We start from the raw sequence: 11,034 nt of genomic DNA on the forward strand, positions 1-11,034 counted from the left end.
TGCAATATAGAGGACTGGAAGCGATGACCAAACCAGCCTCTTTTAAATTTATATTTCTACTTTCATGATCCCATAAATGTGGTATCATTCACAGAGGTCCACATCAGGCCCATACTTGCTGCAAAAGGGCCCTACTCAGTCCTGACTAAATGCTTAAGGACCTACTTCTTGAGGGCTGCTGTTCTTCAGAAAAAAGTCTCTCTGTTCCCTCATCCACTGTCTACACAAACTGTCGATGTTCTCCTTTCCCTGTGACTAGAATAATATATAACAGGAGTCTGACTCTCCACTGTTTGCAAAAGCAAATGGGCTTTATGGTAGAGGAAAATCTCAGACATGAAGGGACAGTGCAGAAACACAAAAAGAGTTGAGGAAAGTCGAAGATGTACAGAAAGGGTCAATGTTGAGTCCGGTGCAAAGCAGCCTACACATGCAGTCAAAACAACTTCCCAGTTATTCTACGCAAGTTTTTGCAGAACATTATTTTAGTGTCAGCATCAAGACAGACTGTTCTCCACAACTTGGAAATCGCAGATGGAGACACCTCCTCCAAATGCCCACCTGGACCAGCTCGCTGAAGACTGATCTCCTGCAGATTGAACTGAATAGACAAAACCTGGTAAGCGGGAGCTGTGTTAAGTCTCATATCCTCTACAAGGATCTTGTAACCCACTCACCATCGGGTTAAGCTCCTATTGAACATGAGCAGAGCTCCTTACATGTTGTGTAACACAATGGAAAATTGAGACCATACCATAGATGAGGACATACGAGTTACGTGGTTTGCCTGGGGCCACACAGTGAGTCAGCGGCTAAATTATAAACTTGGGAGTCTCTGGCTCCAAGTCACTTATTCAATCTATGCTGCCTCTAAGGCAAATTACATTGGGGGTATTGTATGGAAATGACATTAACTTTAAAGAGCAGTGTACAGTAGAAGCAAGAAAAATAAGTGGGCTTTATTGTGGGCTGGTTTTTTTTAAAAAAAAAAGAAGCAAGAAAAAATGACATGAGCAATTTTGCAAGCATACAGTGTAAATTAATTTTGCACAATTTGGTTTCAAAACCTCCCTCCTGGATTAAAAACCTAAACACCAAGATTCAGGCAATAATGGACTCCTCTTTTCCACTCTTCTTTTTTTTTTTTTCTCTTTTTCTGGCAATTCTGTTAACCCCTGAAAACAGAGGTTTAATATGGAAATGCTGACAGCTCCTTAAGCAGAGCATCGCATTTGCAACACTGTAATTATGCCTGCTTCAAAATGCTCCAAAGAAAACAAGATTCTCATGTTCAAACAAATCTTGAATGGTTTTAGTCCCAGAATTAAATCATTCAGACCAAAAAGGACTGTGTAATGCGTGCTGAACCAGGGCTGTACCAAGGAGATGTGGGAAGAGATAAATGCAAACTGATTTTACAATATTTAGGTAATTAGATCCACATCTCTGCTTTTCTCTCTTGAATGAGTAAAGACCAGATTAACCTTATTATTATTATGTTTATTTGATTGACTTAGGAATTCCATCTGGATAAAAGACAGTCTAGATGTGTTTCTCCATGCGCGCCCAGCGTGAAGCCCATCAACATGCCTCTCTAAGTAACAAATTTGTTTTATGTCATCTATCAGCAAGATACTGTAATATTCAATATAGCTTTAGTTCGATGGATGACTGCTCCTTAAAGACCACGCAGCTTAGAGTTTTCCATCCCGCATTTTTATGTCTCCGCAGAAAATTACTTGTCAGATTTTCCACTCTTGTGAAGATGATTGTAAGTAAATGTGTGGTGCAGAAAGCGTGCATGGCACATTTAAATGAGAAGGCAACCAATAGCTCAGCCCTGCTTTTTCTGGTGGAGGATGTTTGCATTTGCTTATTTTGCAAGACTTCCTTGCATCCCATTTCTGCACTGTAGAACAAAGGTGAAGATGTGCGTAGGTACGGGATTCCCATGGCAGTGATCAGAGAGTAAGAGAAAAGGGAACAATTCCTTCCACTGCTCATAACGTGTGATTTTGATTGTTGTGACAGCTTCATGCAAATAATCCTTCCTAACAATATATACTATATCCCCAATTTAGTATAAGTAATGCTAGATCAAAAATAGGGAGGAATTTGGTGTCCGTCTCATTGCATTTGTATGGGAAAAAACAACATTTTGAGTTAATAGCAGAAGTCTCTGCAAATGGATTGTTACTTCCTTTGAGAAACTATTCTACCAGCTAATTAAAAAACACTATCAGAAATCTTCTCCTGATAGTTACCATCACTTTCCAGGGAAGAAGAATAATACAGTGGGCTGGGCTGGAACAGGTTGGATTTATTTGCCAGCTTTACATAACCAAGACAGAGCCACACAATCCATCCTTACAATCTCCAACCTGCATGACAAAAAATATTCATTTTTTATCCATTTTTTTATTGGTCTTGTTTACTCAGGCTGCCATAATTTCTGGGCAAAGTCTTCTTCTGACTACATGCAAGTATAGCACTCAGTTCAGACAACTCAGTGCTACTCAGGGGCATGCAATTAATCCAAAGAGATGGCCATTTGAAACCAACCAAGAACATTTCTATCATCATCAGTTTTGTAACTTTAAATGGACATCTTGTGAATGCCTCTATCTTATCTGATTTCCCATTTCTTGCTCTAATATGAATGGAGGAATTTGCCATCAGGCTGCAATCTGAAACAGTTAGGTTACATGAGACTCTGCATGTTATCTCCTTTGTAGGCTCCCTTTTACCACACAGACTTGCTTTTGACTTCCTCTCGGGCATTATCGCAACGGGCTCCAACTCACGCGCTTTGCTTTTCTGTTGGGAAAATATTGTGTAACCTACAACCCTCGCACAGCAACCCTTCCCCCACAGGGAAGAAAGCCTCCAGCCAAACGAAAGCTTTGATATTAAGAGCGCAGCAATGTGCAAACCCATAACAACGCACTTGGACTGCAGCTCTCCTTTAGGAAAACAACAAAACAAAACACTCCTCATTAAGCTATTGGCTTGGAGGAGGTACCAAGTCCAAGATGATTTTGACTCCATATGGAATTTATATGGAATGCAACATGCAATAAAACACCAGCACACCCAGATGTGGATGTTCCCCAGCTGTCTGTCTGTCGCTTTGATGGCAAGCTACAAAGACCCTTCACTGCACAGCTGTCTCTGCGGGAAGCAAGAGGTGACTCCTCTGCACTCGAGTATCAGATTGAGTAGTGGAAGGGAAATTTTAGAAAAGGAACACGCAAATTTACAAACGTAAATATCGCTCTCAGCTTTATTTTCTGTGTGCTCAAAACAGCAGGCTCTTAGTATCCAATGCCTCTAAAACTCAGCAATGGGTCATGCAGTGCCAAGGGAAACTCTCGGGAAGCACAGCCATGGTCTCACCAAGGTTTCTGCTTGGAGCTGTCGATGCAGATGTTATTTTTCCCTGCAGCTGTTGGGGGCAGTAGACAATCAGTCCTGGGTTTCCGTAACCTGTATGACCTGGGCATGGATCATATAGAGGCTGTACATGTGTCCTGATGCTTTGTAGCTTTGCAACCCAGCTGGCACATCTGGTAACCTAGGGAAAATGTAGGTCCTGACTTGAAAAATGAGTACTTTGGTGGTCCTTGAGATATGGACAGTGGTAAATTCTGCTATTTAAAATTGCAGTATAATTTATCAGATGCCAATTGATTTTGGCCAGAATTTTCCCATTTTCAAGACATGAGGATACTTACTTTAGATGTAGCTGCTGAATTTTCAAACAAGTTCCAGGAAATGAGTTGTTTAAGCCCCAGGATCAGGGAAAAAGATTTGCTTTTTGACACAAGCAGGAGGCAGATTGCAGGCAGAAACCAGCGAGACAAAATTTGGGAGATTATTTTTTACACTAATGTCTACCAAAGATATTTTTTTTTTACCCCCAAAACACACTCTACAGCCATAAAGCATGCTGGGCACAGTTACTACCACAGTGTGTACTGAAGTGTGTGTTGGGTTGTGTGATGTGGGAAGGCCACAGCACTCATGTGCAGCAGAAGCAAGGAGCTGGGTTGAATCCATGCACTAGCTGTTAGTTATTTCAAATTTTGTACATTGTAGGATACCCTGGTATCCTGCACTGATATCTGTGATCAACTTAAAAGTCATTTGGGAGCCCTAAAGCAGAAGAGCCCAGCTCATTCTCATCCTTAGACATGAGGACAGTGTCCTGGAGGACAGCTGAGACCAAAATCTGAAGGTATCAGAAAAAGCAGTTTCTTGCTCCTCTAGTGAAGATCAGACACCTCAATCAGACTAAAGTCCTTGGAGATAGATGGGATGAGCCCGGTGCCCTACGGTGCCTGTTGACAGCAATTCAGCCACCAGCTCAGAGATGCTGTGAAGCTCCTAATTGCTTTTAAGTCAGACTCATCTGCAGGAGTCTGGAAGTCACCTCTAACCTCCAGGTCTCCAGCATTAGGAAACTGCCTGACTTCTCCCTTTTCTGTCCTTCTCCATCTCTTCTTTTGCTAAGGAGCAAGAGGCACCTTTCCTTAAAACCAACACAGCATGGACAGTTTGTGACTTCCTTAAGCAAAGCTTAGGGGAGCTGAGTTAACATTCTCAGCCCACCCTGAGACCTCTGATAGTCCCTTCAGGTTCTAGCATGGCCCATCAGTTGCTGTCCCAAGGGCTTTGCTGTCTGCTGCTGTCTGTTCATGATGTTTCAGGTGCTGCTTCTAACAGTCAGCAAGCTTAATGCAATGAAAAGCGGAGATGTGTGGAGTACCTGGGCTACTAATTTAGGCTTAGAGTCAGTGGGGAGAAATAGGAATGTTCAGGGTACAGCTAACCATTCTTAAAAGAAATGGCTAAAATAACTCAGATTTTGTTTAGTTTTCTTGTTTTGTAGGAAGCATTAACTCTGTGTGCCTCAGCTTGACCTTTTACACTCATCTCTGTTCAAAAGCTCAGGGATGGGATTTTATTATTTTCTCTAGGCTACTCTTATTCTGAAAAATGAGTGCTCTGTAGCATACTGGTCCCCCACTTTGCCATACTGGAGACCTGCCAGAACAGCCTCAAACACCTTCTGGGCTGGGTTGGAACAGGGAAGTAGCTGGTACACACCAGGGTCTTTCCCCATATGGGACTGCACCGTGGTCAGGTAATTGTAGATGTCTAGTCCAACAGGTGCCAGAATGCTACTTTAATAAAATCATTGCTTTCAATAAGAATAAGAATAAGGATAAGAATAAGAATAAGAATAAGAATAAGAAGAAGAAGAAGAAGAAGACCAACACCAAGAAGAAGAAGAAGAAGAAGAAGAAGAAGAAGAAGAAGGAATGGCCAGTAGCTAAAAGGCTAGGCCTTGATCCTGAAAAGACATGCTCACATGAGTAATTATATGCACTTAACAGTCCTCCTCCAGTGCTCTGAGAATTTCGGTGCAGGCTGCTCCAGTTCCCAAGGGCTGCAGCAGTGACAGGACACCCCAAGCTGCGGGGCTAATTTCACTGTATGTGAAGCGACTCGTGTTCCTGGGTCTGGCTGGCATCAGACCCCACCAGAGAGACATATCTCACATATATTGAGGGGTTTTTGGTTGCAATAATAGTAGTAGTATTGATAGAACAAGGGGTAATGGCTTTAAACTGAAATAGGGAAGATTTAGATTAGATATAAGGAAGAAATTTTTTGCAATGAGGGTGGTGAGGCACTGGAACAGGTTGCCCAGAGAACCTGTAGATGCCCCATCCCTGGAGGTGTTCAAGACCAGGTTGGATGAGGCTTTGAGCAACCTGGTGTAGTGGAAGGTATCCCTGCCCATGGCAGGGGGGTTGGAACTAGATGATCTGTAAGATTTCTTCCAACACAAACCATTCTATGATTCTATGAAAAATAGAGTTCTGCAGGGGGAAAAGCCCAAATCAGGATTTTATTAGTTAACAAGACATGGCTCAAGATTTTTCTATCCTGCAGCTTCCTGGTTTCCATTGACCTGTGTGATGCTGTGAGGACTGGTTGTTTCTCAGGAGATTTAACAGGGATAAGCGGTTCCCATGTTGGAGCTATAAACACAGTCTTGCCAATCATTTCACCATCCCTACTCATGCCAGGAGAATAAAAGAAGGTCCTGCTTGCTTTCCTCTTAGATTTCACATTTTCGTTTAGAATATTTTCCCCTTTTGAAAGATCATCCAGGGATAACCAGAGAGGGGATTATTTTAACAACGGAACTCCAATAGTGGACCATTTACATTGCTTGTTTCTAACTGGCCTTCTTGTTTACACCAGTCTGAAATGGTTAATCCAAATTAGTACCATATGATATACCCAGGTGTTTCATACAGTGGCCAGGGATTTTTTTTCATTGAATTATTATGTTACTGCAAACAGCATTGAAATATTTAATATCTGTATCAGAAAACTTATAGGAATAAAGAGATTTGACTGAAGGAAAATATTCTAACAAAGGCTTTCCTGTATGGGCAGTTGCACTCTGCCACTAACACAACTCCTTATAACTTAACATTTTTAATGATGGGTTTGTGAACAGAGCTCTGAAAAGCTCCAGCCTGGATCACTAATATTACAGCGAAGCTCACTCGGGTGGTTTCTCTGTTCCACCCCAGAGGTAGCTGCATTTCCACTCTGTAACTAAAGTGAATGATACATACTCGGGGCTAGATGGGTTTATTTTTTATTCTTGTAATGTTGGAGCAATTCGTCAGCCTGCAGTGGAGGTACTGTAGACTACAGGAGAGTAAGTGGCTCTCAGTGTGTAAAGGACTTTTTGCTTGACTTAGAGAGCATATATATATATATTTCTGTTTCTCTCTTACAGGTCACAATAGACTTGGGTTCTGTTTAGCCAATAGGACATTTTCCTAATTCTTCCTCAATCCTCAGGACAGTGGGGAGATCGATGAGGGAATGTGAGAGCTCTTTGTAAACTAATGTACCCTTCCTCTTATTCTCACAGCTTGCTGAATAGTCAGCATTTAAAAGCAAACCAAACCAAAATAAAACAAAAATCTCTGAGATACTACAGTGTCTGAGGGGAGTTTATATAAGCAGAGGAGATGAGTTCACAGATCCCACCTCTTGCTCCCCTTATGCTTTATGTTGCTGGATGGTTGGGAGCAACTCAGATTGGCTCCAGCACGAGAAGACAACCTTTCCACAAGGAATAATGCTGTGGGCCAAGTGTACAACCAGTTCTACTGCTAATTAGGGCCTGGAGCAGAAACGATCATATGTTTTCATTATGAAAAGCAGGAACTCCTGGCTTGTACCACTCTCAGCTCTGCACGCTGACAGAGAATCCCTCTGGAGAGGCAGCTCATAGCAGCCACATTTCTTGCACACACATCTTATCCATCGTATAATCAATACCAAGAACAAGTTACTGATTTAAATAATTTCATTTCCATTTCCAGAGCACCAAGTGCCCAGCACGAAGCATTTATCAAGAATAGCAGGCAGTGGCCTCCATGCTTGCTCTGCATTTGTGATCCCAGCAGCCCTTCCCTTCCTAACATCTCTCACCATTGAGGGGTGATTGCCCTTGAGTGAGTACATGTGGGACAGATTTCCAGCTTGCTGCATCTACCTTTATATTTCATCACACCCCTGAGGCTCACACACACGTCAGCATCTTGCTGAATGAGCGACTGCACTGACCACACGCTTTTAAGACCCTTCAGCAATCTAGCACAAATCATTTTAGGAAAACTGTCCATATTTATTAATCTTTTTGTTTGTTTAGCCCCACCTGAGGATTCCTACAGTGTTTCTAAGTCCTCTTTTGGCAAATATCCATTTCCACTTGTCACTACCTATCGATATCAATTTGTGCCATGGAATTAATTGGCACAAACATGACGTGTCAGAAAATGGTACCTTTTACCTAATTGTATTAAGTAAAAGGAATAGCAATAGTCCCACTGAATATTCATTATCTTGTTTGGATTTTTCTGTGTGAAAAATCCAGCTTTCATCTCCTTACCCATTCATATAATTTTGTTGGTATTAACTTGTGCTCCTTCACATTTTTCTGCTCTTGATGTCAAAATTGCCAGTCATCAAAATTACCATCAGATAAGCCCCTGTTCACCCTCCCAGCAGGGGTGTAGAAGGGCTGAGCAGAAAGTGACACTGACCAGTACTGCTCCAACAATAAGGAGACATAGGACTGGATGGTCCAGAAGATGCCCCCTAGATCAGTGTTTCTCTGGAGAGTCAGCTGTAAAGACATTTTTCTATTTGCAGGCTTTTACTCACAAACAAAGCTCAGAGGTAAGGGCTCAAAGTCATGTAGAAAGTCATACCCACAGGGAAGGATGAGGCCTTGTGCCAGGGCAAGATACCTTTGGATTTAATCTACAAACCAAAATTGTCTTTTTCCACCATTTTACATTGTACAACCATTTCCTAGCCACTCTTAACCATCATTAGAAGCTCTTTTAGAACATTGATCTGAAAGTTTTTTCAGATCTCTCACTCTCCTATTAAATATCTGTGTTTTGGATTATTATTCCCAGATTTATTAGTTTGCTTTTTTCCAGACAGAATCTCATTCTGTTTCCTGCTCATATTTCTAACCTCTGGTTCCATTAGTGTTATTTCTCTGTCTTCACTTGGTTTACAGTTCTTTCCAGTGCAGTGTCATGTGCAGATCTAGTTAATGTACTTGGTTACACCTCCTTCCAGACCATTAATAAAAGTATTAAATAATGTTGCTGCTAGCACAAATCCATGCAGCACCCTGCTGTTCATCTCCATCATCTTCAAGACCACAGCCATCCATCATGCACACAATTTATCATCAGCAAACAGACTTTGAAAACTAAAGCTGTTCTGTCTGAATTATGTCTCTAGCTCTGGGTGAGGACAAAAGGGACAAAATGCCAAGTGTTAGTGGCAGAAGGAGGCAGGACAAAGGATGGATGATGACATCACTCAAACTCACTCCTTATCAAGGAATCCAAATGGACCAATGGAGAGAAATGCAATCCCTCTCTGCATCCTATCATGTCCTGTAACAGAGGTTTCCCTGATGCACTCTGGTCTGGCGCTACCAAGGACCACATACGTGAGGGAGGAACTATATTTTCTAGAATCACAGAATCATAGAACGCTTTGGGTTGGAAGGGGCCTTAAAGATCATCTAGATCATTCTCTTAACAGTTGCTCCACCAGCCAATGGACAACAGGAATAGCAGTCCCCTGCTCAAGATAGATACTCTTTATTCCCACATAATTATTTCTGGTAAGAAATAATCATCTATTCGGACATGAACTAAAACCACAGAAGGAGAAATTCGAAGTGGGCACGTTGCCACTCTGCTTGCTGCTGGGATCTGCAACAAGGGATGCTGGTAAAACTGAATATCAAAAAATCCCAGACTGGAACGGGCAATTATCTGGGGACTTCTATCATTTCTGGGCACCTACTCTGAGAGAGGGGTTGGCAGAAGAGCAGGAGAGGTTCTTTCCATCCAGGCTTCCTCTTTAGGAAAGCAACATATTCCCCATGTACTTGCCTAGACGTGTGGCATTTACAGACTGGTGTCAGGAACGTAGGAACTGCCTTAGACAGTGGTCAGCATCATGCACCTCTGGGAGAGGTGTAGGTGTCCCAAAGCATGCAAAGCTGGCACAACCTCTGTCCTCCCTCTAGGGGTTACTACCAAGGCTTCAAGAACAAGAGACTATTTTAATCCCTGAAGCATAAAGTATAATAATTTTCCAAACTGTTCGATACAGCTGTGAGAACTGTGGATTCATTGGCAAATCACAGAAATGTCCCAACCTCATCTGTAGGATAATGAGTCTCCAGAAGTCCAGACAAATTCAGTGGGAACTACAGGTGTTAAGTGAGAAAATCACATCCTAAGACAATATATGTAAATTAGGATGGCTGCTCTGACCTGCCTAGTTAGTTAATATCTGGAATTCTGCAGATCTGTTTCTATTAGAAGAAACTTTTCTGTTTCTAGCGTGTAATCCTGTTCAACTAAGGAATATGCCCACAAAATTCTGTTTCTCTGAATGCATAGAAACAAAGGAAAGCAAGCAGCTGTTTTGCTCTGAAATATCCAAACTTGCTCATGTAGCAATTTCTGTGCCCAAAAAGCCCCTGTTTATACTCAAGAAATCCTTTAAGAAATGCGAGTGAAATAAAGAAACATGGAATTAAGTAGAATCAGAACTATGGAGGTAGAGTTTGTCTGGACAGCTGGTAGCAAAAAGCACTTTAAGAGAATACTAAGTATAAATATTTCTTGAGTGTACACATACCTTTAGTTCTAAGCTGAATACACTGAAAAAAAGTTAAAGGAATTGGTCCAGTAGTTTACCAAGGCACTGGCTGTTCAGTTTTAAACAGCTACAGGAAATAAAAGATACAGATACACGCCATACATGGAAGGAAATAGGAGGAAAAAATATTGAAATTATTGTGTATTTTTAATTAAAGGTAGCAGTTTGAGTAATGTAGTCAATTTACATTTCACTGCTCAGATATTATAATTAAGGTTATAATAAACAAGTCTAAACTTGTTTATTGTAGCAAGTTGGCTGTTAGGCTGCCCAGGGAGGTGGTTGAATCCCCATCCCTGGATATGTTTAAGAAAAGAGTGGATGAACTACTTAAGGATACGGTTTAATGGGAGATTAGGGACAGTTGGACTGGATAATCTCTAAGATCTTTTCCAACCTAGAAATCTATGAATCTATGAACAGAAAAGTGAAAGAGCAAGAAGGTAGCAGAGCATAAGGTTGAAAAAAGGATAAAAATATGAGCAATAGAGAATATGATTTCAGAAAAACAAGAACAGAGACAATTTCTTAACTAAAACTTCAAAATTGCTGAGTACAGAGCTACAGAGACTAGAGTGAAGATAATGAATTTTAGCACAACAATTTCAAATAAATAGATAATTTATCATGAAGGTTCCCTGCAGTGGACCAGACTCCTGAATCCACACACGCACTGCTTGAACCAGCCCTTGTTTCCTCCATGGTGCTCGGGTGATCTGTCTGTTTGCA

This window comes from Tauraco erythrolophus, chromosome 2, assembly GCF_009769465.1.
Source record: "Tauraco erythrolophus isolate bTauEry1 chromosome 2, bTauEry1.pri, whole genome shotgun sequence".
In the NCBI taxonomy this organism is placed as follows: Eukaryota; Metazoa; Chordata; class Aves; order Musophagiformes; family Musophagidae; genus Tauraco; species Tauraco erythrolophus.